Source organism: Salvelinus fontinalis, chromosome 30 (assembly GCF_029448725.1).
Source record: "Salvelinus fontinalis isolate EN_2023a chromosome 30, ASM2944872v1, whole genome shotgun sequence".
In the NCBI taxonomy this organism is placed as follows: domain Eukaryota; kingdom Metazoa; phylum Chordata; class Actinopteri; order Salmoniformes; family Salmonidae; genus Salvelinus; species Salvelinus fontinalis.
Genome location: NC_074694.1, coordinates 42,237,950 through 42,264,668, shown reverse-complemented (window position 1 = coordinate 42,264,668; position 26,719 = coordinate 42,237,950). Strand labels below are relative to the sequence as shown.

Genomic DNA, 26,719 nt, shown 5'->3' with positions numbered 1-26,719 from the left:
GGAGGAGGAGTTAAGATGGAGTTCCGCGTCACAGGCTGTCTTCCATTACACTTGAAAACCGGAACATCCGGTTGTTGGGGACTGGGCGAGGCTAGGGGTTACCACTAGTTACCACAGCCACAAAGTAAACACTGGCTATAGGTTTATTGTAAAAATTCATGAAAACTAAAATGAATTTATTGGTCTTAATTTAAGATTATGGTTAGGCATAAAGCGTGAGGGTTAGGCATGTGGTTAAGATTAGGGTTAGGTTTAAAAAATCTACTGTAGAAATAGGTAGCGTGCCTCTGGTTGTCATTGGCTAGCTCCGGCCAAACGTGGGCCAAGCTGGATGTGATCCCTCCCAGACCATTTCTAGAATTGAAATCTATTCCAGACCGCCTGATTCGTCCAGGAAACTGATGGGTTGGGCCCAGTGGTGTAGTGGAGGGTATACACAGGTATAAGCCTGTATACCCACTTATTTTTCAGTGGGCATTGCATATACTCACTTCTTGATCCCCACAATGTGTATCAAAGTAGTGTAGTGGATGTATACGTCATATTATTTTTTATTTGTCACATACACATGGTTAGCAGATGTTAATGCGAATGTAGCGAAATGCTTGTGCTTCTAGTTCCGACCATGCAGTAATATCTAACAAGTAATCTAACAATTTCACAAGAACTACCTTATACACACAAGTGTAAAGGAATGAATAACAATATGTACATAAAAATATATGGATGAGCGATGGCCGAACGGCATGGGCAAGATGCAGTAGATGGTATAGAGTACAGTATATACATATGAGATGAGTAATGTATGGTATGTAAACATTATATAAAGTGGGATTGTTTAAAGTGGCTAGTGATACATTTATTACATCCAATTTTTAATTATTAAAGTGGCTAGAGATGAGTCAGTATGTTGGCAACAGCCACTCAATGTTAGTAATGGCTGTTTAACAGTCTGATGGCCTTGAGATAGAAGCTGTTTTTCAGTCTCTCGGTCCCAGCTTTGATGCACCTGTACTGACCTCACCTTCTGGATGATAGCTGGGTGAACAGGCAGTGGCTCGGGTGGTTGATGATCTTTTTGGCCTTCCTGTGACATAGGGTGGTGTAGGTGTCCTGGAGGGCAGGTAGTTTGCCCCCAGTGATGCGTTGTGCAGACCTCACTATCCTCTGGAGAGCCTTAAGGTTGTGGGCGGAGAAGTTGCCGTACCAGGCGGTGATACAGCCCGACAGGATGTTCTCGATTGTGCATCTGTAGAAGTTTGTGAGTGTTTTTGGGTGACAAGCCAAATTTCTTCAGCCTCCTGAGAACAAACAGCCAAACAGTCCCGTATGGTACAGACATGGACGACACAGGAGACAATCACCCACAAACAAACAGTGAGAACACCCTACCTAAATATGACTCTCAATTAGAGGAAAACGCAAAACACCTGCCTCTAATTAAGAGCCATACCAGGCAACCCAAAACCAACATAGAAACAGAAAACATAGACTGCCCACCCAAAACTCACGCCCTGACCATCACACACATACAAAAACAACAGAAAACAGGTCAGGAATGTGACATACACATGGTTGGTTAGCAGATGATAATGCGAGTGTAGCGAAATGCTTGTGCTTCTAGTTCCGACAGTGCAGTAATATCTAACAAGTAATCTAACAGTTCCCCAACAACTACCTAATACACACAAATCTAAAGGAGTGAATGAGAATATGTACATATAAGTATATGGATGAGCGATGGCCAAGCGGCATAGGCAAGGTGCAGTAGATGGTATAAAATACAATATATACATATGATATGAGTAATGTAAGCTATATAAACATTATTAAAGTGGCATTATTTAAAGTGGCATTGTTTAAAGTGACTAGTGATCCATTTATTAAAGTGTCCAGTGATTGGGTCTCAATGTAGGCAGCAGCCTCTCTGAGTTAGTGATTGATGTTTAGCAGTCTGATGGCCTTGAGATAGAAGCTGTTTTTCAATCTCTCGGTGTGAACAGGCAGTGGCTCGGGTGGTTGTTGTCCTTGATGATCTTTTTGGCCGTTCTGTGACATCGAGTGCTGTAGGTGTCATGGAGGGCAGGTAGTTTGCCCCCGGTGATGCGTTGTGCAGAACGCACCACCTTCTGGAGAGCCTTGCGGTTGAGGGCGGTGCAGTTGCCATACCAGTCTGTGATACAGCCCGACAGGATGCTCTCGATTGTGCATCTGTAAAAGTTTGTCAGGGTTTTGGGTGACAAAACTGTCGCGCCTTCTTCACCACGCTGTCTGTGTGGGTGGACCATTTCAGTTTGTCCATGATGTGTATGCCGAGGAACTTAAAACTTTCCACCTTCTCCACTACTGTCACGTCGATGTGGATAGGGGGCTGCCTCCTCTGCTGTTTCCTGAAGTCCATGATCATCTCCTTTGTTTTTTTGACATTGAGTGTGAGGTTATTTTCCTGACACCACACCCCGAGGGCCCTCACCTCCTCCCCGTCATTGTTGGTAATCAAGCCTACCACTGTAGTGTCATCTGCAAACTTGATGATTGGGTTGGAGGTGTCCATGGCCACTCAGTCATGTGTGAACATGGAGTACAGGAAAGGGCTGAGAATGCACCCTTGTGGGGCCCCAGTGTTGAGGATCAGCGGGGTGGAGATGTTGTTACCTACCCTCACCACCTGGGGGCAGCCCGTCAGGAAGTCCAGGACCCAGTTGCACAGGGCGGGGTCGAGACCCTGGGTCTCGAGCTTAATGACGAGTTTGGAGGGTACTATGGTGTTAAATGCTGAGCTGTAGTCGATGAACAGCATTCTTACATAGGTATTCCTCTTGTCCAGATGGGTTAGGGCAGTGTGCAGTGTCATTGCGATTGCGTAATCTGTGGACCTATTGGGGCGGTACGCAAATTGGAGTGGGTCTAGCGTGTCAGGTAGGGTGGAGGTGATATGGTCCTTGACTAGTCTCTCAAAGCCCTTCATGATGACGGAAGTGAGTGCTACTGGGCGATAGTCATTTAGCTCAGTTACCTTAGCTTCTTGGGAACAGGAACAATGGTGGCCCTCTTGAAGCATGTGGGAACAGCAGACTGGGATAAGGATTGATTGAATATGTCCGTAAACACACCAGCCAGCTGGTCTGCTCATGATCTGAGGATGCGGCTAGGGATGCCGTCTGGGCCGACAGCCTTGCGAGGGTTAACACATTTAAATGTTTTACTCACGTTGGCTGCAGTGAAGGAGAGAGGAACAGATCAGAATGTTTATCTTAAAATGTTGATAAACTATTATTTGTTGACATTTTAGGCACAGTGATGTGCACAAGGCAGGCACAAGGCAGTAGGCCTACATGTGAATGTAAACACCGTTCTAAAATGCAAGAGGTTTCATGAGATGGACAGAGATGGAAATATTGGTTAGAAATTTAGAAAGAGGGGAGATCTAAAGATGCAACAACTATCATGGATTGCTATTATGACTACGATAATGCCTTTGGCTGCTAGACAATGAAAGATAGTTGAAAGAAAACCAATACAACAGGAGAACACATATGTGTAAGTCTTAATAAAATATTTTCCTCCACGTTTCTCTGGTGGGACTTTGAAAGCCAAAGTGTTGGAGGGAGAGAAGATGGAGCTTGAATCGGTCTAATCACTAATCACTCTGAATCGGTCTAATCACTCATGTTGCTTTCAACTGGATGGTGCTCAATGACGGATTTAGCGCATGATTGAAACATAGGCCAAATTAGTCGCATGTTTCATTCAATTTGACTGATTCAAAACACACAAACACCTGAGAGTGTCCTATGCCAAACATATTGAGCACCCTCTTGGGATGCTGTGGCCAGTCAGACAGGCAATAGTTATATTATCAGTTATGCACTACTATTAAACAATTATTTCACTTATAAGAACTGTAGCATTCACTTTTCAACTATGGTAAAAGATAGTGCTATAGAAAATACACTAAAGCTGTCACACCCTGATCTTTTCACCTGTCCTTGTGATTGTCTCTGCTCCCCTCCAGGTGTCGCACATCTTCCCCATTATCCCCGGTGTATTTTTACCTGTGTTCTCTGTTTGTCTGTTGCCAGGTTGTCTTGTTTGTCAAGTCAACCAGAGTTTTTCTCAGCTCCTGCTTTTTCCCGGTCTCTCCTTTTCTCACCCTCCTGGTTTTGACCCTTGCCTGTCCTGTCTCTGAGCCCGCCTGCCTGACTACTCTGCCTGTCCTGACCCCACCTGCCGTACTGTACCTTTGCCCCTATACTCTGGTTTATCGACCCCTGCCTGCCTTGACCTGTCGTAATAAACATTGTTACTTCGACAGTCTGCATCTTGGTCTTACCTTGATTCCTGATAAAGGCCCACTAATTACCCACAGAAAACAATGCATTCCAATGGTGTCTTATCAGCAGCACCTGACATACTGTTTATACATTGGTGGGTGGTTATATTTGTCCTATTACTCACTTGTTACACACTTGTACACCTGCAGGGTTTGTGTGGTCAAACTATGTCCCACATATCCCAATCTGTACTTACTCCCTGATTTAACCTAGCTAAAATCTGAGTAAAGGGCTCTGAGACATTTTTGAATATTAGTAGGCAGCAAAAATCAGCATAGGGATTATCAATTAATTATTACAAAATCAATATGCTCAGGCCTGTCATTTTATCATTGCATAATATAACAGAAATACACATTCATTTGATCACTGCATAATATAAGAGAAATAAACATTCAAATGTGGAGACTGTTGCCATGCCATCTGTTTCTCATGTCACGAATGTTGTCGGGAGAAGGAGAAGAGGACCAAAGTGTAGCGTGATAAGTATTCATAATACTTTTAATAGATATGAACACTCAAACAAAAAAACGACAAAACGAACAGTTCTGAAAGGTGCAACAAAAACACTAAACAGAAAATAACCACCCACAACTCAAAGTGATAAAACAGGCTACCTAACCATACCAGGCCGAACACAATAGAAATAGAAAACATAGACATACAACCATAGAATGCACACCCACATCACACCCTGACCAAACAAAAAATAGAAACATACAAAGCAATCTATGGTCAGGGCGTTACACCTCATTTGCACCGGTGCACCATTTGAAATTGTGTTGCATTTAAAATTCTGTTAAAACCTCATCACAGACAAACAAACCATTTAATAAAAGCATTCAAGCATTTTTACACATTTTAAATAATACAGGTTTGCCCAGAATGATGTAGCCAGCACATGTGGCCAACAGTTTATCAGATAATGCCGTTGGAATTTAAGCTCAGTCTCATTCACCAGCCAATGAGTTTGGAAGCTTGGCTAAGAACTTATTGGTATGAGAATCATGCCATCTTCTGGACAAAGCTAAGACGTGCTAGGGGTGTAATAGTATGGGATACTGTGTCTGCAGATATATAATAACGCAAGCATAAACCAAAACATAATAAATGCACTTGGGATAAATCTTGTTAAATAATTTACATTTACAAAGCAACAACAACAGCAGACAGATGTCATCCCAAATGGATAAAAAAAAAACTCCTATAAGTAACCAAGATGCACATTCCACAGAGTTCTCATGGGAAAGAATACTGTTAGTTTGAGTAAAATGTCAACAACAGGCTGTGAAAGTAAGAGCGAGGCATCATAGATCTGCTTTTCCCCAGCATGAGGCCAGGGCTGCTGGAATGAGTCTTATCTCTGCTCTCTAACAACCTCCCTGCCCTTCCGTGTACTTACATCCTCCCTTGAAGCCAATAGGTGGCGGGAGAGAGCAGGAGAAAATATAGAGAGCAATAATAGTAGTTGAAAAGATACTGCAGTTGAAAAGATAGAGACCAGTGCCATGTACTGACAGAGAGTGTGAGAATTACAGATCAGTTTACCTGGACATGGTGGTCCCCCAGTGTAGTGTTTCTCAGACACCCCAGAGGGTGAACATTTTTCCTCTCCCAACACTAACACACCAGTTTCCAGTGATAAGAAGATGGCGCTGGAAGAAATGGCAGCCATTTTACGGGCACCTAACCAATTGTGGGGGTTTTTTCGCGTATTTTATAAATGAATTTGTACATAATGTTTCTGCCACTGTATCTTACAGCAAAAAAGAGCGTCTGGATATCAGGACAGTGATCACTCACCTCAGATTTGTCACGCCCTGACCATAGAGAGCCTTTTATTCTCTATGTTGGTTAGGTCGGGGTGTGACTAGGGTGGGTTATCTAGGTTGTTGTATGTCTATGTTGGCCTGGTATGGTTCCCAATCAGAGGCAGCTTTTTATCGTTGTCTCTGATTGGGGATCATATTTAGGCAGCCATTTCCCCACTGTGTTTTGTTTGGATCTTGTTTGGAGTTAGTGCATGTTGCACCTCTCATGTTGCACCTCTCATGTTGCACCTCTTATGGTTCGTTGTTTGTTTGTTTTTTTGTTTTTGTAAGTTTCACGAAATAAAGATGTGGAACTCAGAGCACGCTGCGCCTTGGTCCATTAATTCTACAAACAAACGTGATTATATTAGACAAAGATTTTTTCTTCAACAAGCAGCACACATACTTCAGACACCCAACAAGGCCAAAATCCCCGTCATTGGCAAGAGAAAGAGACACAGGTATAGAGGACCTGTGTCTCTTGGACCTGGACCTAGACGACCTCCCGGGTGGCGCAGGGGTCTAGGGCACTGCATCGCAGTGCTAGCTGCGCCACCAGAGTCTCTGGGTTCGCGCCCAGGCTCTGTTGCAACCGGGAGGTCCGTGGGGCGACGCACAATTGGCATAGCGTCGTCCGGGATAGGGAGGGTTTGGCCGGTAGGGATATCCTTGTCTCAGTATGTAAAATGTGATAAAATGTATGCACTCTACTGTAAGTCGCTCTGGATAAGAGCGTCTGCTAAATGACTAAAATGTAAATGTAAAATGAGGACACAGGCCGGGGTGCCTCGTAAAGATCCGCCGACGGCGAGTGGGAAATCTGCCCTTACCATTAATATTACTTGCCAACGTACAATCATTGGACAATAAATTAGACAAGGTACGATCACGAAAATCCTACCAATGGGACATCAAAAACTGTAATATCTTATGTTTCACAGAATCGTGGCTGAATGATGACATGGAAAACATTCAGCAAGGGGGATATACGCTGCACCAGCTAGATAGAACAGCACACTCCGGTAAGACGAGGGGGGGCGGTCTGTGTACATTTGAAAACAACAGCTGGTGCATGAAATCTAAGGAAGTCTCTAGATTTTGCTCGCCTGAAGTAGAATATCTCATGTTAAGCTGTAGACCACAATATTTCCCAAGAGAGTTTTCATCTATGATTTTTGTGGCTGTTTATTTACCACCACAGACGGATGCTGGCACTAACACCACACTGAGTCAGCTGTATAAGGAAATAAGCAAACAGGAAACCGCTCACCCAGAAGCGGCGCTCCTAGTGGCTGGGGACTTTAATGCAGGTAAACTTAAATCAGTTTTACCTCATTTCTATCAGCATCTTAAATGCACAACCAGAGGGGAAAAAAATCTAGATCACCTTTACTCCACACACAGAGACGCACACAAAGCTCTCCCTCCCATTTGGCAAATCTGACCATAATTCTATCCTCCTGATTCCTGCTTACAAGCAAAAATTACAGCAGGAAGCACCAGTGATTGGTCTATAAAAAAAGTGGTCAGACGAAGCAGATGCTAAACTACAGGACTGTTTTGCTAGCACAGAGGCAAGCAACGCTGAGGCATGCACGAGAGCATCAGCTGTTCCGGACGACTGTGTGATCATGCTCTCCGTAGCCGATGTGAGTACGACCTTTACACAGTTCAACATTCACAAGGCAGCTGGTCCAGACGGATTACCAGGACGTGTGCTCCGGGCATGTGCTGACCAATTGGCAGGTGTCTTCACTGACATTTAACATATCCCTGATTGAGTCTGTAATACCAACATGCTTCAAGCTGACCACAGGGACTATGCCCAACAGCACTAAGGTAACCTGCCTAACCTGACTACAGACCCGTAGCACTCACGTCCTTAGTGGCTGGTAACGGCCCACATTAACACCATTATCCCAGAAACCCTAGACCCACACCAATTTGCATACCACTCAAACAGATCCACAGATGATGCAATCTATATTGCACTCAACACTGCCCTTTACCACCTGGACAAAAGGAACACATACTGTACGTGAGAATGCTATTCATTAACTACAGCTCAGAGTTCAACACCATAGTGCCCTCAAAGCTCATCACTAAGCTAAGGATCCTAGGACTAAACACCTCCCTCTGGCCTGATCACCGACAACGACGAGACGGCCTATATGGGAGGTCAGAGACCTGGCCGGGTGGTGCCAGAATAACAACCTATCCCTCAACGTAATCAAGACAAAGGAGATGATTGTGGACTACAGGAAAAGGAGGACTAAGCATTCTCATCGACGTGGCTGTAGTGGAGCAGGTTGAGAGCTTCAAGTACCTTGGTGTCACCAACAAACTAGAATGGTCCAAACACACCAAGACAGTCGTGAAGAGAGCACGACAAAACCTATTCCACCTCAGGAGACTGAAAGGAACAACAGAACATATTCCCCGCCAACCCCTCTTTTACCCTGCTGCTACTCTCTGTTTATCATCTATGCATAGTCGCTTTAACTATATATTCATGTACATATTACCTCAATTAGCCAGACTAAACGGTGCCCCCGCATATTGACTCTGTACTGGTACCACCTGTATATTTTTTTTATTTTACCTTTATTTAACCAGGTAGGCCAGTTGAGAACAAGTTCTCATTTACAACTGCGACCTGGCCAAGATAAAGCAAAGCAGTGCGACAAAAACAACAACAGAGAGTTACACATGGGACAAACAAACGTACAGTCAATAACACAATAGAAAAATCTGTATACATTGTGTGAAAATGAAGTAAGGAGGTAAGGCAATAAAGAGGCCATAGTGGCGAAGTAATTACAATTTAGCAATTAACACTGGAGTGATAGATGTGCAGATGAGGATGTGCAAATAGAAATACTGTTGTGCAAAAGAGCAGAAAAACAAAAACAAATATGGGGATGAGGTAGGTAGTTGGATGGGCTAATTACAGATGGGCTGTGTACAGCTGCAGCGATCGGTAAGCTGCTCTGACAGCTGATGATTAAAGTTAGTGAAGGAGATATAAGTCTCCAACTTCAGTGATTCTTGCAATTCATTCCAGTCACTGGCAGCAGAGAACTGGAAGGAAAGGCGGCCAAGAGGTGTTGGCTTTAGGGATGACCAGTGAAATATACCTGCTGGAGCGCATGCTACGGGTGGGTGTTGCTATGGTGACCAGTGATCTGAGATAAGGCAGAGCTTCACCTAGCAAAGACTTATAGATGACCTGGAGCCAGTGGGTTTGGCTACGAATATGTAGCGAGGACCAGCCAACGAGAGCATACAGGTCGCAGTGGTGGGTGGCATATGGGGCTTTGGTGACAAAACTAATGGCACTGTGATAGACTGCATCCAATTTGCTGAGTAGTGTGTTGGAGGCTATTTTGTAAATGACATCGCCAAAGTCAAGGATCCGTAGGATAGTCAGTTTTACGAGGGTATGTTTGGCAGCATGAGTGAAGGAGGCTTTGTTGTGAAATAGAAAGTCGATTCTAGATTTAATTTTGGATTGGAGATGCTTAATATGAGTCTGGAAGGTCTCGCCAGACACCTAGGCATTTATAGTTGTCCACATATTCTAAGTCAGAACCGTCCAGAGTAGTGATGCTAGTCGGGCGGGTGGGTGCGGGCAGCAATCGGTAGAAGAGCATGCATTTGGTTTTACTAGCATTTAAGAGCAGTTGGAGGCCACGGAAGGAGTGTTGTATGGCATTGAAGCTCGTTTGGAGGTTTGTTAACACAGTGTCCAAAGAAGGGCCAGATGTATACAGAATGGTGTCGTCTGCGTAGAGGTGGATCAAAGAATCACCAGCAGCAAGAGCGACATCATTGATATATACAGAGAAAAGAGTCGGCCCAAGAATTGAACCCTGTGGCACCCCCATAGAGACTGCCAGATGTCCGGATAACAGGTCCTCTGATTTGACACACTGAACTCTATCTGAGAAGTAGTGAACCAGGGCCTCCCGGGTGGCGCAGTGGTCTAGAGCACTGCATCGCAGTGCTAACTGTGCCACCAGAGTCTCTGGGTTCGCGCCCAGGCTCTGTCGCAGCCGGCCGCGACCGGGAGGTCCGTGGGGCGACGCACAATTGGCATAGCGTCGTCCGGGGTAGGGAGGGTTTGGCCGGTAGGGATATCCTTGTCTCATCGCGCTCCAGCGACTCCTGTGGCGGGCCGGGCGCAGTGCGCGCCAACCAAGGGGGCCAGGTACACGGTGTTTCCTCCGACACATTGGTGTGACTGGCTTCCGGGTTGGAGGCGCGCTGTGTTAAGAAGCAGTACGGCTGGTTGGGTTGTGCTTCGGAGGACGCATGGCTTTCGACCTTCGTCTCTCCCGAGCCCGTACGGGAGTTGTAGCGATGAGACAAGGTAGTAATTACTAGCGATTGGATACCACGAAAATTGGGGAGAAAATGGGATAAAAAAAAATTTAAAAAAAAAAGAGAAGTAGTGAACCCGGCAAGGCAGTCATTAGAGAAAATAAGGCTGTTTAGTCTGCCAATAAGAATACGGTGATTGACAAGAGTCGAAAGCCTTGGCCAGATCGATGAAGACGGCTGCACAGTACTGTCTTTAATCAATGGCGGTTATGAAATCGTTTAGGACCTTGAGCCTGGTTGAGGTGCACTAGATTGCATAGCGGAGAAGGTATGGTGGGATTCGAAATGGTCGGTGATCTGTTTGTTAACTTGCCTTTGGAAGACTTTAGGAAGGCAGGGCAGGATGGATATAGGTCTGTAACAGTTTGGGTCTAGAGTGTCTCCCCCTTTGAAGAGGGGGATGACCATGGCTGCTGTCTGGATTTGTGTGAAGGAGAAGCGGGGGGGGGGGGGGGGGGGGCTTAGGCCAGTTGCTGAGGGGGATGCAGAGCTGTTGGCCGGGGTTGGGGTAGCCAGGTGGAAAGCATGGCCAGCCATAGAGAAATGCTTATTGAAATTCTCGATTGTCGTGGATTTAACGGTGGTGACAGTGTTTCCTAGCCTCAGCTGGGAGGAGGTGCTCTTATTCTCCATGGACATTAGTGTCCCAAAACTTTTTGTAATTAGTGCTGCAGGATGCAAATTTCTGTTTGAAAAAGCTAGCCTTTGCTTTCCTAACTGACTCTGTATATTGGTTCCTGACTTCCTTGAAAAGTTACATAGAGCGGGGACTATTCCATGCTAGTGCAGTACGCCACAGGATGTTTTTGTGCTGGTCAAGGGCAGTCAAGTCTGGAGTGAACCAAGGACTATATCTATTCTTAGTTCTAAATGTTTTGAAAGGGGCATGCTTATTTAAGTTGGTGAGGAAAACCCTTTTAAAGAATAACCAGGCATCCTCTACTGACGGGATGAGTTCAATATCCTTCCAGGATACCCTGGCCAGGTCGATTAGAAAGGCCTGCTCGCAGTAGTGTTTTAGGGACCGTTTGACACTGATGAGGGGTAACGGACACAGGCAATGAGGCAGTGATCGCTGAGATCTTGGTTGAAAACAGCAGAGGTGTATTTGGAGGGCAAGTTGGTTAGTATGATATCTATGAGGGTGTCATGTTTACGGATTCAGGGTTGTACCTGGTAGGTTCCTTGATAATTTGTGTGAGATTGAGGGCATCAAGTTTAGATTGTAGGACGGTCGGTGTGTTAAGCATGTCCCAGTTTAGGTCACCTAACAGTACAAACTCTGACGATAGATGGGGGGCAACCAATTCACATTTGGTGTCCAGGACATCGCTGGGAGCCGAGGGGGGTCTATAGCAAGCGGCAACAGTGAGAGACTTATTTCTGGAGAGATGGATTTTTTAAAGTAGAAGCTTGAACTGTTTGTGCATAGACCTGGATAGTATGACAGAACTCTGCAGGCTATCTCTGCAGTAGATTGCAACTCCGCCCCCTTTAGCAGTTTAATCTTGATGGAAAATGTTGTAGTTGGGGATGGACATTTCAGAGTTTTTGGTGGTCTTCCTAAGCCAGGATTCAGACCCGGCTAGGACATCAGGGTTGGCGGAGTGTGCAAAAGCAGTGAGTAAAGCAAACTTAGGGAGGAGGCTTCTGATGTTAACATGCACGGAACCAAGGCTTTTACGGTTACAGAAGTCAACAAATGAGAGTGCCTGGGGACACACAGGGCCTGGGTTAACCTCTACATCACCAGAGGAACAGAGGAGGAATAGGATGAAAGTACGGCTAAAGGCTATAAGAACTGGTCATCTAGTGTGTTGGGAACAGAGAATAAAAGGAGCAGATTTCTGGGCGTGGTAGGATAGATTCAGGGCATAATGTACAGACAAGGGTATGGCCTCACTAGCTGTTATTTTCACTGTCATTTGACTGTTAATATTTTTTTTATTTCTTTCCTTATCTATTGTTTACCTAATACCTATTTTTTACTTAAAAATTGCACTGTTGGTTAGGGCTTTAAAGTAAGAATTTCACTAAGGTCTAAACCTGTTGTATTCGGCGCACATGACAAATAACTTTGATTTGATTTGAACTTGGTGGTTATACTACTGTCAATCTTTCAGTGAAATGTATTTCAATAAGTACAAATGTTTTACCAATGCCTTATCTTAAACTCCACTGAAATAATTGAGTTATTTTTACTGTATAGTATGCAGTATAAAAGAGTCAATTGTTCAGTGCAATAGCTTTCCACTCATTACAACAGGGAAACCAGTGGAGCAGCATTCTGTGCAGTGGTTATCTGCTTTCTAGTTGCCTGTCATATCTATAATTTAAAAAAGACCTGTATCAAGGTGTGTGTGTGTGTGTGTGTGTGTGTGTGTGTGTGTGTGTGTGTGTGTGTGTGTGTGTGTGTGTGTGTGTGTGTGTGTGTATGTGTGAGAGAGAGAGAGAGGTGAGACAGGCAGTACCACCATCAGTGCATACTGACAAACATTCTCTTGTCAGAGGAGGCTGGTTTGATATTGATGAGGATGTTTTTTCTTGAATACCAAATATGCCATTTATTGTTGTTGTGGGGGGAAAGCTGAAGGGAGGTGTTCATTTTGGAAGTATGTTGCTCTTTTGACTCTGACATGGACCAGACCTCCTATATACCAGCCCCCTGTGTCACGCCTAAACAGGCTTAGTTATCAGTCCAAACTTGTGGTGCTGAATTTTGGGAATCTCGGCCGTCATGTACATGTACGTGGCCTTCAGATTGCAGGCCTGCATAGGACAAAGGCAAACCAGTTCGTAAGGTACTGCTCCGTGTCAGCGGTCATGGGCAGGATAGCTATATGGAGAAGAATGTGCTTTCTATATCCATAAGTTTCCAGATATCCATATCCTTCTCGACTGTAATGTGATTTGTGGGTTCAAATAAAGCATTTAAAATGTGTGTTTATGTTTGCGTCAGGAGCCTGGGAATTAATACAGTATCTTACCTTTCTGTTGAGTTTTCCAATGAAACCCCTTATGTATACTGCACCTCACATAAATCATAGCCTGCTCTTCCCTGTACTGCTACATCTATGAGGGGGTTCCACTCGAACCAGGAACTTTCCATAATGTGTTCATTATCAACTCCTGACTTTTTCTAAGCACAAAATCCATAGATATACTGTATTTTGCTTATCTCAGATTTTCATCCAGGTGTAGGCTATGCTGTGTAAATGTATAGAAATTATGAGTAACACCTATAAGCAAAATCATGTCATGCATCTATCTGTACTCCCCTTAGCAGTGGTCTGGACAACACCTGTGACTCCCAGAATATCCTCAGAATATCCCCAGTCTCTCAGTGCCAGACAAGTCTTTGACAAGTCTTCCAGATAAAGTTTATTTTTTTCATAATACAAAAATCAACGTACATTGCTACATCAAACATGTCTAGCAAACCAAACACAAAATTTTTGTTTGTGTATAAAGTATTTGGCAACAAGAATAAAAAAATTAACAATCATTTCAGTGGTTTTGTTATCATTGCAATAGTAACATATTATATATTTTATGTTAAAATTATAGGCAGTGTTCATAATGGTAAATAAGTAATTTGCAAGGGTTTCCCAAAATTCTGACACAAATTTACATTCAAAGAACGAGACAGATTCTCACCTTCTTTTTCACAGAAAACGCAGATATCATCAATAGCCACAAATTTGGAAATCATAGAGTTACATGGATATATCTGATGTAAAATTTTGAAGTGCACTTCCTTAACTTTGTTTGGTATACAGTATTTGTAAGAGTTTATTTCTGTGATCAATGCCAGACAAGTCTTTGCTAACAGCATTGCCATCCAATGACATCATACTGTAGTCTATCTAGCCGTGCTCACGTATCCCTCCCCACAACAACTGAATAATTTGTCATACCTGCATGCAAACTAATGAGTCTGGGCTGCAGTAACTGAGCATGCTCGAACCGACAGGGAGGGTGTGAGATGGTGTGAGCATGCTCTAGTATGTTGTGATGTCTGGAAAGATAGAATATCCTACTGTTATGTTGCAGTAGACGCTCCACCGGCATATTTCGTTCCCATAAAAAAAAACATAGGAAACAACGTAAGGAGCTGTCCATTTCAGCACTACATAGGCTACCGTCGCCTTTGTGTATCTACATCACGTAATGTCTATTCAACTTGACGACCTCCATACTTGATGGAACTCGAAGCTGCGGACTGCAGTGCCAATAACAGCGTGTTGCCTGCAGTACGCCGGCGTAATAGACAACGCATCTCTTATTCCGTGGGCTATGCTATATAGTAACATACGGTCAGACCAACTCACCGAAACCTTGCTGTCCTTCTGCAACGTTTAGCCTACCTAATGTCCCGGTAAGTGACACGTTTTACACATTCGCATGTGATTAATCAACAGGATGTCACGTTTCTCTGCAGGTCGTTTGTTATAGGTTCAATTATATCAAATAGCAAAAGTAGCCTTCTTCCCCAACATATCAATGACTAATATCAGGACATTGTACCATGTTTTCGTGGTGTACCTTTAGGATGTGCAACCTCTAAAAGTGTCGTCGATGTTGCTGTAATGTAATCTATTATTTTGTACCGCATTGCATATTTTGGTCGTACACATTGGCAAATTAAGTTTTGCTCGTAAGTGGAAAAGTTGTGTGTGATCGAATACTGGGTCATATGGATCGTGAGCTACGTGAGGAGATTGTAAATTAAGATTTTTGTCAGGATGTGGGCAATTCCATGGTAACGGAATAGCACCGAGACTCAGATTTGTCACTTTAAAATGTATGCCAAAGAAAAACCATTGATTTCAAAGTTTAACAAACCATACAGTGCATTCAGAAAGCATTCAGGCCCCTTGCATGTCTTCACATTTTGTTACTTTGCAGCCTTATTATAAAATGTATTTTTTTAAATGTGAATTAATTTACACACAATACCCTATAATGACAAAGCAAAAACAGGTTTTTAGAACATTTTGAAAATGTATTAAAAATAAAAAACGGAATATAACATTTACATAAGTATTCAGACTCTTTATTCAGTACTTTGTTGAAGCACCTTTGGCAGCGATTACAGCCTTGAGTCTTCTTGGTATGACACTACAAGCCTGGCACACCTGTATTTGGGGAGTTTCTCCCATTCTTATCTACTCAAAATTCTATTCTATGTTAGAGCATAATATATTTACTGAAAGTGTTTTCTATTCAATCTGTGTAAAAACACTTCATTGTTTAATTTAGTGAGGAATACCTCTGTAACATTTAACAACTGCATTTTCAGCAATTGCCACAGTGAGTGGAAGTGAGTTTATGAGATTGTCATGTTGCTATTGTCAACATACATACCATTACTAATAGACTACATTGAATGTTGAATTAGTTCTACATCAGATGAGGTCTTGGTATAACTAAGCATTTTGAGACCCTTACAATAAAACAACATCGACAAATCCCGTGAAAAATGTAAAGTGAGAAGAAAAAAATTGTTGAACGTGGTTTTCAGACACGTGTGACGTTTCACATGTTCAGTTCTTTTTTTTTGTTCCCAACACATACATTTTTACCACTTCCTGCTACATATGGTCTCCAATTCAGGGGCCGGTGAAAGGCAGAGGCCTGGGTAACAACCAAAATTGGGGATAATTGCAGGAAAGAGGGAGGTATTTTACTTAATTGTGTCACCTGGAAAACAATTTCTTTGCATTAATTTACAATTCATTTGCTCTCACATTTCAAAATTGTTTTCTTGCAATATTTTGTTTTGCGATCAATACTTTTGGGTTTTGCTTTCAATATCATTATTTTTGTTTGCAATACTAAGAGTGTTGTTCTCGACTTCAGAAGTTCTGCTTGATATTAATGGCACAAAAGTAACTTACTCACTAGAGGATATATATATGCACTAAATAATAACACTGTTACTCAGTTGTTTAAAGCGTCAATTCTTAATTGAAACTTTAACAAAGTGTTTTCCCATAGTTTCGGTAAAACGCTAAGAGATGATGCTAGAGAAATGCAACCACTCTCAAATCCATAGACTATGCTATGGATCAAGGACTGACCATCCATGATATCACAATTTTTTGTTTTCTTACATGTGAAACTGCAAATTAGATTTTCACTTTCACATGTGGAAAAATAATCACATATGAAACTGCAAATTAGATTTTTTACATGTTATTGTTTTTCACATGTGAACTTGCAACTTTACATGTGAAATTGAAATTGTAATGTGTGAAGTTGTCTTACATGTAAAACTGCAAAAACATTTTTTTCACAGGATTGATTTTCACATCTGAACTTGCAGTTCCACATGTGAAATTTAGATTTTTGCATGGAGTTTTTCACATGTGAAACTGCATATCCAATTCTCACGTGTAAAACTGCAACTTTCACATGTGAAACTGCAATCACGTGTGAGGTGAAAACATGTTATTCTCCTCACATGTGAAAAGTTGGTGTTAACATGTGAACTCAAAAATGTAATATATGTGAAAATATAATTTCACATGAAATTTAAGCTCAAATTTAACATGTTTTTTTCTTGTAAGGGGAGGCCTAGTACAGATACAACATTTCCCATAATGTATGATGATATATATGCTAATGATGATTAATTATACTCCAGAGACTGCTCGCTTTTACAGCTGCCTTAGGGGAGAAGGATACATAACCATTCCAGGCACCCTGTCAAATGCCTCCTTTTAAAATAGTAACCCTCTCACCTATTACTAAGGCCAGCCGAAAGTGTCTGTCTTCATTTGTTGCACTTTATGAAGTGCTTGCTTTTCCCAGAGTCTTCAACCAGGCTCCTCTCTCTCTGGCTATTAGCTCTGTGATGGGATGACAAAGGTAGCGATATTGTATCACTGTATTCCCAGTGCTACTGTCCTCCCCACCCCATACATTCTTAGAAAATTATTTGCTATCTCGAACCTAAAAGGGTTCTTCGCCTGTCCTTATAGTAGGACCCTTTACACAGAGGGTCTAACATGGAACCCAAAATAGTTCTACCTGCAACCAAAAATAGTTCTACCTGGAGCCAAAAAGGGTTCTCCTATGTGGACAGCTGAAGAACCCTTTTGGAATCCTTTTTTCTAAGATTGTACACACAGACATATCTCCAGATACAGAACTGACAGAGCACGCACACACACACACCCACACAAAGATACCTCCTTCATCACCTTTGCAGTTCTGCTTGCCATTGCATTTCCATAGAAACACCACAGCAGTTAAGTATTCATAGATTTCAGACGCACAATAATGTTCTCATGTTATCACTGAAAACTAGCTGCAAAAACTTAAGTTGGATGGTTGCACCTCATTATGAATGCCTTAAAAACATTTTGTAGACAATCTGGTGTCTGATAGGATAAAATCCATTTCAATCTGTTGGTTAATTGATCACAAATTGATCATGAATTGGAAAAGTTCTCTAGTGTAAGGCCCAGGTTAACGACTAAATTGTGCGGTAGCACTGTATATCTTAGAATGATTTGTCTATTGTGTATTGGGGCTTTGATTTGCAAGCAATGCAGGAACATAATAGCTGTGAAATAAGATCCACCACAGATTGCATCTAACATAATGCCCTGATAACATGTTATGTTTCAGAGACAGGATAAAGTGGTATTTCGGCACTAACCATGTCCGGAGGAACCCAATTGATTCTTGGTGTAACAGTGTTTGGGATTGCCTGCTGACCTCTTTATCTCGCATTGTTAGCCAGGCTAAGAAAACGGCACACTATTGGTGACTGATCAAGCTTGAGAGATTATTTTGTCTTCCTCCCACGTTTTTGTTTTGTTTCCTTCCACACACACACACACACACACACACACACACACACACACACACACACACACACACACACACACACACACACACACACACACACACACACACACACACACACACACACTGTTTCTCACTCCTTCTCACTAACCCCTATGCTTTTGTCTTTTTCATCATTTTGTGTTATTGTGTTTTCCCCTTTGAAATCAATGGCTGACTAAGGAGCTCGTAGATTGTACAGTCATATTCATCCCATAAAGAGGTTCCCGACTGTGCTGCTAATTTTGAACAAGAGATACTGAGCAGGTCAATATTGTTGTTGTTGTTGTTGATTTGGATCATTGTAGCCTCTTCAGACAGTCCTTCCATTTACAGCTACATACAAAATGCATACAAATACAATCAAAGCCATGGACAACAAGGTTAAACCAAACAAGCAATATCATATTGTAGGATTTGGGGTGGTGCTGCTGGCACTAAAGAGGGCAGTTTACATTTGGAATCTGTGATGATGTCAAGCATTTCACGTTCCTGCTGCTATAATTAGGGGCTGCTACAGAACTAGCACAATCTGTGGAGCTGTCTTGGCTTTGCTGCAGATGGAGGGCTTTGCAGTAGCCTGGATTCCTTGTGTGATTAATGAAAATTAAACCTGTTAAAGAAGCACTCTGTTATTGTTCGAGCTGAAATGCCTCCTCTGCTACTTTGTTTAGAGCTGTGCTTTGGCCTGAGAGAGTCAGAGAGAGAGAGTCAAAGTGTTTTAGCTTGCATTCTTGGCATGTGTGAGATGTTTGTTAAGTGCTATTTCATTGCCAGTAATATATTTCGTAGTCTGTTGCTTGATAGTCAAAATGTCCTTTGGAGAGTCGTACTTAATAAATGTATGTCACCCTACATGTCTGCTTCCAATGCCAATTAAGGCATTGATGTCCGAAAGTATATTACCTCGAGAGAACTTCCTTTTTAGCTACAGTCTGTCCAGCTTTGATGGTTTATAACAAATATTGTTTTTTATTAATTCAATAAATTTTTGATCTTACAAGGTTATTTTTTAAATCTTTTTTTATTTAACCTTTATTTAACTAGGCAAGTCAGTTAAGAACAAATTCTTATTTACAATGATGGCCTACCAAAAGGCAAAAGACCTCCTGCGGGGACAGGGGCTGGGATTAAAAAAAAAAAATTACAATATAAATATAGGACAAAACACACATCACAACAAGAGAGACAACACAACACTACATAAAGAGAGACCTAAGACAACAACATAGCAAGGCAGCAATACATGACAACACAGCATGGTAGTACACAACATCACAACAACATGGTAACAACACAACATGATAGCAGCACAAACATTATTGGGCACAGCCAACAGCACAAAGGCCAAGACGGTAGAGACAACAATACATCACACAAAGCAGCCACAACTGTCAGTAAGTGTCCATGATTGAGTCTTTGAATGAAGAGATTGAGATCAAATAAAAAGGTTAGGCAAATAGTACTTCTCTAGAACATTTTAGATAGAACGTAAGAGAGAAGAACTAGCCCCATTCACATTAAAGTGTTTGGGCACTACTAACTTGTCACATGTCTTATTATGACATTATTTTAGTACCCACAAAACAACAGTGACATTGTTTGTCTTTGTAAAGGGGACTCTGGACATCGAGCCAAATTGCCGCAACGGTGGAAGCAATCAAGATAATTCTATAATTTGATTGGCCTTAACGCTATTTGTTTGAAATGGAACACTGTACATGATTGGTAGTGACTATGGTTTGCTTTTACGGTGGGCTATAGCGAGGCTGCTTAAGCTTCAATGCTTTTAAACCCCTCCGTATGCATCTGCCTTCAGAAGTGCTGACACTGCTCAAAGGTAAAAGCTGGCTTCAGTGGTGCATTCTGCAGAGATAGCTTGTTGTGATAGTCGATAGGTCGCTCTGAAATTCTGATGTCTGTTATGCGGATGCCCTGCTATGAGTGAAGCCGTGTGATTGTGCATGTTTATCCATATGCGGTTGTCTGTTGCGAAGACAGGCGACACTAATCTGTTGCGCAAGATGAGAATCTTGGAAGCAAAACCGGCAGAGGTAAATGTCTTCAAATCCTGCAAGCTACTTATTCATAAATAGTAAGCTTAGGCATACGTTTTCAAATTCCATTTCCTGTCTTCTGAGAGGACACAATCAGTTGATTATTTTTGCCACCAAATATACCCCATATTCAACCGTGTGCAGGGGAACGCATGGCTGCAGACAGTGACACAGAAGTAGGGCTATGAGGCGACAGGCCAGGGTACATTTGGATAAATGACCTGTCAGTTCCACAGGTTCCGTTGGAGGTCATGGGTAGAGAGGTGGCCAGCTGCCCTGCAGCACTCCCCTATTGTGACTGGTAATAGGTTTCCCTTGACTGCGGGCAAAGGTTTTCACTGGCAGTCCCGGTGTCATCACACTAAAGGTTTGTTCTGAGAGGATGGCTGTGTTTACAGAATGCCATGTTTTGGGATTGGCCAAGGCTGTTAGAGGAGAGGAAAGTTACGGCTTCTTCTCTTCACCCGTCTATTGTTTATCAGGGCTCGTAAATCCTCTGTGCTCTCGAGTTATCAGTGTCTGCTGCTGGTGGCTCGTCCTGTCAGAAAGACAGTTCTGCCTGCCTGCCTGCCTCCTGCCTGTCTACTTGCCCGTCCGTCCGTCCATCTGTCTATATCTAACCAGACAGTTAATGTGTCTGTCTTTGTCTGCTGAGCCTTTAGTCCAGACTGTGAACCCCAGCATACAAGCAGACAGGAGGATCAGTCTTTTATAGAAGAAGAGCAATAAGTTGTTATTTTTATTGATCGTTACTGTTCTGTTGAGTCATTTGGTACACATTAGAGATTGTCACACCAAATGACAGACTTTCCATCCTGAGAGAAGTGTATATGCGTTTTCACCCAGGATGGAAATGCACAGAAAAAGATAGGTTCGCTCTTTTATTTAAAGCTACCAGCGATGCTCTTTAATATTTCAAAAGACTGAAAGTGTACTATACTTTCTTCCTGTGCTGATCTGAGCATCTGAGAATGCTTTTAGACTTCACAGCTAGATCTCGCAACTGTGACTCCTGATGCAACACGATATGACTGCATAGTTCTGTATCTCAAACCCTTTGAGATACACTACGTGACCAAAAGTATGTGGAAACCCCTTCAAATGAGTGGATTTGGCTATTTCAGCACAACCGTTTGCTGACAGGTGTATAACATCGAGCACACGGAAAACTGTAAAGTTTGGTGGAGGAGGAATACAGGTCTGGGGCTGTTTTTCATGGTTCGGACTAGAACCCTTACTTCCAGTGAATGGAACTCTTCACACTACATCATAAAATTACATTCTAGATGATTCTGTGCTTCCAACTTTGTGGCAACAGTTTGGGGAAGGCCCTTTCCTGTTTCAGCATGACAATGCCCCCGTGCACAAAGCAAGGTCCATACGGAAATTTGTCCAGACTGGTGTGAAAGAACATAACTGGCCTGCACAGAGCCCTGACCTCAATCCCATCGAACACCTTTGGGATGAATTGGAATGCCGACTGTGAGCCAGGCCTAACCGCTCCACATCAGTGCCCGACTTCACTAATGCTCTTGTGGCTGAATGGTTGCAAGTCCCCGCAGCAATGTTCCAACATCTAGTAGAAAGCCTTCCCAGAAGAGTGCTGTTACAGCAGCAAAGGGGGAACCAACTCCATATTAATGCCCATGATTTTGGAATGAGATATTCAACAAGCAGGTGTCTACATACTTTTGGTCATGTAGTGTATCTCTCTCAATATCACCATTATAGGGATTATATCAGTTTCGATGGAACTGATAGGCGCTTGGGGCAAGGATGAACATGGCTGAACGACGATACGGACAATATAGAGCTAGCGGGATGTTCCATGCACCAGCAGAACAGAGACGCTATCTCTGGTAAGACGAGGGGTGGGGGTGTGTGTCTATTTGTCAATAATAGCTGGTGCGCGATGTCTAATATTAAAGAAGTCTCGAGGTATTGCTCGCCTAAGGTAGAGTACCTTATGATAAGCTGTAGACTACACTATGTACCAAGAGAGTTCTCATCTCTATTATTCGTAGCCATCTATTTACCACCACAATATGAAGCTGGCACCAAGACCGCTCTCAACCAACTCTATAAGGCCATAAGCAAAGAAGAAAATGCTCACCCAGAAGCGGCACTCCTAGTGGCCGGGGACTTTGATGCAGACAAACTTAAATCAGTTTTACCAAATGTTTACCAGCATGTCACATGTGCAAACAGAGAAAGAAAATCCTAGACCACCTTTACTCCACACACAGAGATGCATACAAAGCTCTCCCCTGCCCTCCATTTGACAAATCTGACCATAATTCTATCTTCCTGATTCCTGCTTACAAGCAAAAACTAAAGTACCAGTGACTCGCTCAATACGTAAGTGGTCAGATGACGCGAATGCTACACTACAGGACTGTTTTGCTAGCACACGCGGTAATATGTTCCGGGATTCATCTAATGGCATTGAGGAGTAAACCACCTCAGTCATCGGCTTCATCAATAAGTGCATCGATGACGTCCCCCCCACAGTGACTGTACGTACATATCCCAACACGAAGCCATGGATTACAGGCAACAGCCGCATCGAGCTAAAGGCTAGAGCTGCCGCTTTCAAGGAGCGGGAGACTAATCTGGACGCTTATAAGAAATCCCTCTATGCCCTCAGACGAACCATCAAACAAGCAAAGCATCAATACAGTATTATGATTGAATCGTACTATACTGGCTCTGATGCTCGTCGGATGAGGCAGGGCTTGAAAACTATTACAGACTACAAAGGGAACCCAGACACAAGCTGCCCAGTGACGCGAGTTAAATGCCTTTTATGCTCGCTTCGGAGGCAAGCAATACGGAAACATGCACAAGAGCACCAGCTGTTCTGGATGACTATGTGATAACGCTCTCGGTAGCCGATGTGAACAAAACCTTTAAACAGGTCAACATTCACAAAGCCGCTGGCCCAGATGGATTACCTGGACGTGTACTCAAAGCATATTCGGACCAACTGTCAAGTGTCTTCACTGACATTTTCATCCTCTCCCTGACCCGAGTCTGTAAAACCTACATGTTTCAAGCAGACCACCATTGTCCCTGTGCCCAAGGAAGCGAAGGTAACCTGCCTAAATGATTACCGCTCCGTGTCTCTCATGTCGGTAGCCATGAAGTGCTTTGAAAGGCTGGTCATGGCTCACATCAACAGCATCCTCCTGGACACCCTAGACCCACTCCAATTTGCACACCACCCCAACAGATCCACAGATGATGCAATCTCAATCGCACTCCACACTGCCCATTCAACACCATAGTGCCCACGAAGCTCATCACTAAGCTAAGGACTCTGGGACTAGACACCTCCCTCTGCAACTGGATCCTGGACTTCCTGACGGGCCACCCCAATGTGGTAAGAGTAGTCAACAACACGTCTGCCACGCTGATCCTTAACACTGGGGCCCCTCAGGGGTGTGTACTTAGCCTCCTCCTGTATAGGGAACTGGCAAAAGGTTCTACAGCTGCACCATCGAGAGCATCCTGACCGGTTACATCATCATAAGACGCTACAGAGGGTAGTGCAAACGGCCCAGTACTGCCAAGCTTCCTGCCATCCAGGACCTATATAATAGGCGGTGTCAAAGGAAAGCCCATAAAATTTCATAACACATTTTACTTCTGGTTAGAGGAACAAGTTTTTATATTTTCTTGAATTATTAAAGCCACCCATGTTCATTGCACAATATGTTTACATTATTTATGGTGCCTATGAATTGTAAATATGGCTATATTAACCCTAAACATACAGCTCATGCTGAAGGTTTGTTAGCATTTGTTTATTCAGGTATATTAGGTACATGTTTGGACATGTGTGTGTTGAAAACTATCACTTTCCCGTAGTGAGTACCCTATACTACAGAAGCAGCATTGGTCAGGGTCTATCTGGCTATTGTTGTTCAAACCAAGTCACATTTTATTTGTCACATGCTTCATAAACAACAGGTGTAGACGTACAGTGTAACGCTTACTTACGGGTCATTTTCCACCAATGCAGATTTAAACATAAAGATTTAAATAATAATAATGATAATGACACGAGGAATAAATACACAGTGAATAACGAATAACAATAGCGTGTAAAAAATAACATGGCTATATTCAGAGAGTACCAGTACCGAGTCGATGTCCAGGGGTACGAGGTAATTGAAGTAGCTATTTACAGTAAATATAGTTAGGGGTGAAGTGACTAGGCAACAGGATAGATAATAGACAGCAGCATTAGCGTATGTGGTGAGCGTGTGTGTAGTGTCAGTATGCATGTGTGCGCGTGTTATGTGTGTGTGGATGTGTGTATGTGTGTGTTGGGGTGTCAGTGTAAGTACAGTATGTATGAGTGTGTGGGTAGAATCCAGTGCGTGTGCATAGAGTCAGTGCAAGAGAGTTGTGCAAAAAAGGTAAATGCAGGTTGGCTGGAGTCTTTGAGAAATGTTTTGACCTTCCTCTGACACCGCCGGTATAGAGGTCCTGGATGGCAGGGAGCTCGGCCCAAGCAATATACTGGGCTGTACTCACCAATATACTGGGCTGTACTCAATATACTGGGCTGTAGCGCCTTGCGGTTGGGTGCCTTGTAGTTGTCTTACCAAGCAGTGATGCATCCAGTCAAGATGCTCTCAATGGTATAGCTGTGGAACTTTTTCAGGATCTGAGGGCCCAAGCCAAATCTTTTTATCCTCCTGAGGGGGAAGAGGGCACGACAGTGTGGGTGTGTGTGGACTAGGGTTGCGAAATAAATTATCTGGTATTCCAAAAATCCTGGTTGTAGGAATCTGGATTGCCTGCTTTTAAAAAAATGTTTTTTAACCTATATATAACTAGGCAAGTCAGTTAACCTTGTCAGCTCAGGGATTCGATCTAGCAACCTTTCGGTTACTAGCCCAACGCTCTAACCACTAGGCTACCTGCCGCCCCACTTAGTTCCTCCTGATTCTGGGAACCTCCAACTGGGATTTCAGGAAAAGCAGAGAATTTATTGAAAGTTCCAGGAATTGTGCAACCCTAGTGTGGAACATGTTACTTTCTTAGTGATGTGGACACCAAGGATCTTGAAGCTCTCAACCCGCGCCACTCGATGTGGATGGGGGCATGCTCACCCCTCTGTTTCCGGTAGTCCACGATCAGCTCCTTTGTCTTGCTGGCGTTGAGGGAAAGGTTGTTGTCCTGGGACCACACTCCTATCTGCCAACTCCCTCCTGAACTCTATTCCACATATCACTCTTCCCTTCTGCCCAGTGCCCTCTGTGCCTAGAAATCAACCCTCAAACTACTGTACCCATCACCACACTCACTCCTACCCTTTACACATTGTGTTTGGCAGAGTGAGAGAGAGGTCCAGCTGGTGTGCGTGTGCTGATTGGTTGGTGGTGCGTTCGGTGGGTGTGGTCTGAGGCAGCGTTGCCTGCAGGGGAAAGCTGGCCAGTGTAGCAGCAGCCGGTAGTAGTAGTAATAGGGCAGTTCCATGGATCTACTGCATACTGCAGCTGGGTAGGGAAGGAAGGAAGGAGAGCAGGAAGGAAGTCAAGAAGACGGGCTAAGAAGTCATGTGGGAGGTGTAAATCCACTGTGGATGAGCGCGCTAAGAAGAGAAGAGGCGAGTATGTGATAGAGGAGAGACGAGAAGAGAGACAGGGAGGAGTGGAGATTTGGCTCTGTGTGAGACTGCAGCTTCTGTCTCTGCCGCTGCTATTACTGTGCTGTGTGTGCGCCGTCGATCAAGATAAGGCTTTACTAGGAGAACAGAGAGCCCTGACAGAGGATGAAGTTGTATCTAATGTTTGGGCGTGATTATGATGACAAATGAAAGATATAATGAGATCCTATTAGTCAGAGCATGGTAAAGTAAGACTGCACGCTCCCATGGGTGTATACCTGAGGTGTGTATGTACATGTGCGTGTGTGCGTGCGTGAGCGATAGAATGTGTTAGTGAGTGTGTACCTATTCATGGGCGTATGCATGGGGCATGGGGCTATGTTTGTGTATACTCAGAATATGAGGCATGCATTAACATATGAGGCCATGTTAATGCGTGCACTTTCAAGTAGTTTTTCTGTCCCACAATTATGGCTTTTACAGATAAACTGGGCAGGTTGAATACAGTTGTGTGCGTGTGCGTGTGCGTGTGCGTGCATATGTGCATGTGTTATTGTCAATAGCATACAGGTCAGTATAGGCATATACATGTATATAGGCATCTGAAATCTTTTGCTTTGGCTCTCAGTAGGGAAATAGTGACTCACATTTTCCTTA

At 43.3% G+C, this 26,719-nt stretch overlaps 1 protein-coding gene and 1 long non-coding RNA gene across 5 annotated transcripts in view; one reads left to right on the top strand and one right to left on the bottom strand.

The window, feature by feature from the left end:
• Positions 1–533: 533 nt before the first annotated feature.
• LOC129829260 (uncharacterized) lies at positions 534–14,659 on the bottom strand. Its single transcript, XR_008755355.1, has 2 exons — positions 14,569–14,659; positions 534–3,215 (listed from the first exon to the last, which is right to left on the bottom strand). It is a non-coding gene; the product is annotated as an uncharacterized LOC129829260 (long non-coding RNA).
• Positions 14,660–14,818: 159 nt separating this feature from the next.
• Positions 14,819–26,719, top strand: part of LOC129829259 (uncharacterized) — a 97,507-nt gene continuing 85,606 nt past the window's right edge. For all 4 annotated transcript variants that reach the window (XM_055890965.1, XM_055890964.1, XM_055890963.1 and 1 more), the window contains exon 1: positions 14,819–14,906. The gene's annotated coding sequence lies outside the window, so the exon portion shown is untranslated. The remainder of the gene's footprint in view (positions 14,907–26,719) is intronic.